We start from the raw sequence: 1,960 nt of genomic DNA, 5'->3' as shown, positions 1-1,960 counted from the left end.
ACTGATGTCAGAACGATATCAGTTATCAGAAACGTGTTAATTTCAGGACCGTATTTTTATCAATCTGATGCCAAAACCGATTTCTTATGTCTGATGTCATTTTGATATCGGTCTGATATTACATTGCTAACTGGGTTTGTCCCTGTCTGCTCCCCTACATAACATAGTAGCAACCTCCTCTCCCCAAGCTGATTGACCATTCCAGCCCATTATAAACATACATCAAATCGAAAACACATTTTTCTTTATTAAAAACCAGCTCTAGTAGTACTACCTAAAGTGCTCTCCTGGTGCTCATGTACCCTGAACCCACGGGAACGGGTATGACCGGGGGGGGGGGGGGGACTGCTCCCATTGCCAGGGTCCTACGCCCTGTGCAGACGTTGACCCCCCCACCCCCTCGCCGCACTCCCGTACCCCCCACCTACCTCACGTGACAGATTTTGCAACACGGATTCCTTGCCGAGCTAGTTATTGTGATCGAACATAGTATAGCCTTCCCTCCGGCGTTCCTGATGGTGATGCCCCTACAAAAGGGATGGCGTCGAGCACTCCACCCTCTCCTCCAATCATCCTTTCCTCGCCCCTTTGCCAGTCTTTGCCAAAGTGGGGTGCGTATTCGGTGATCTCCGTGATGCCCCCCCCCCCCCTTTTCCCCGCGTTCAGCTGCCTGCGACACCGAGCTGCGCTCACCAGAACAAGCTCACCGACGAAGTCCTGGGCCACGGCCTTAGCCGTAGTCGCCGGCTTCCCAGGAGTCGCGCCGCTGGAAGGTCGCATTCCCTACCTCTAGAAGTTAACCAGACTTTCTCTCATGAATGGCACTCGTTGTGGTTGTGATATGGGTCCTGCGGCTAAGCGGCCCGCGGGCCACTTGTCATTCGCGCTCTCTCACTCACGGCCACCGGGCACTGTGCGCTGTCGTCCGACGCCCTGCAGGCCGTATCGCACACCCCCACGGGCACGCCGCTGCCCACGCCCATACGTGCTGGACCGAGGTTGTGGCGTTGTGGCACCAAACCGAGCAGCGGCGAGCCTGACTTGAACACGAACAACACGGTCCGGGAGCTGCACCTGCTGCAGCACCGCACTGTACTGTAGTAGTTGGCCTGCGACACGACGAAGACGTAATCGGTGAAGGGCTCTATAGAACGGCGACCTCCAACTCGGCAGCGTACGTGACGGCCACTCGGCAGCGTGATCCCGGCCGCACCATGCACATGCACTACTCGGCAGGGTAGGGTTGCAGGTACGCACTCAGACCAGGGCGACATGTACGGCTCCCTTCCAAGGTATTCGCCCACGCCCTGAGGCCTGCAGGGCCCGTGGCAGGTGTTGGTTCGGCTGCCTACTCCGCGCGGCGCTGTGAGTGTGATAGGTTGCCTATGCACCAGGCAGCTGCGCAGGCCTCACGCGCACAGGGGGAGAGGGCCGCCCGCTGTTCCATGAAAGTATGGAGAGAAGAAAGATTTCATCCATCAACGGATATTGTTGTATAAATGACGACACCATTCGCAGCCTCACATCTTCCTGGCAACAAAATGAGGATGTTAATTATTATTGTCATGATATTGTCATGCCGTCCTTTAAATCGCCAGAGAAAAAGTCACAGGGGAATAACTTGCCTTCGTAGAGGTGTCGAGTGTCGAACCCACCGCGACTGAGTTGTTTTAAGGATACGGTGTGTAACCTAACACAATCACGATTACACTCACGCTCGAGCACGTGCGGGTTTAGGCCGTTTGAAATTTACCGCCATTTTAGTTCATCGCCTTGCCGACAGGTAGCGCGCAACGACACTAAAGAAACTGTGCTACACAGCGAAATCTCTCCCGCGATGAGAAATAACGCATGCAGTACGATCTGAAATTCGCCTCATGAAAAATTTATCGTGCATCTTGCGAGGTTATAGTTCGTTTCTCGTAACCACGACTGAGCTGGACGCCACACAAAATTATAC

Source organism: Frankliniella occidentalis, unplaced genomic scaffold (genome assembly GCF_000697945.3).
Source record: "Frankliniella occidentalis isolate FOCC.00 unplaced genomic scaffold, Focc_3.1 Scaffold466, whole genome shotgun sequence".
NCBI classification, from domain to species: domain Eukaryota; kingdom Metazoa; phylum Arthropoda; class Insecta; order Thysanoptera; family Thripidae; genus Frankliniella; species Frankliniella occidentalis.
This window is presented reverse-complemented; position numbering follows the sequence as displayed.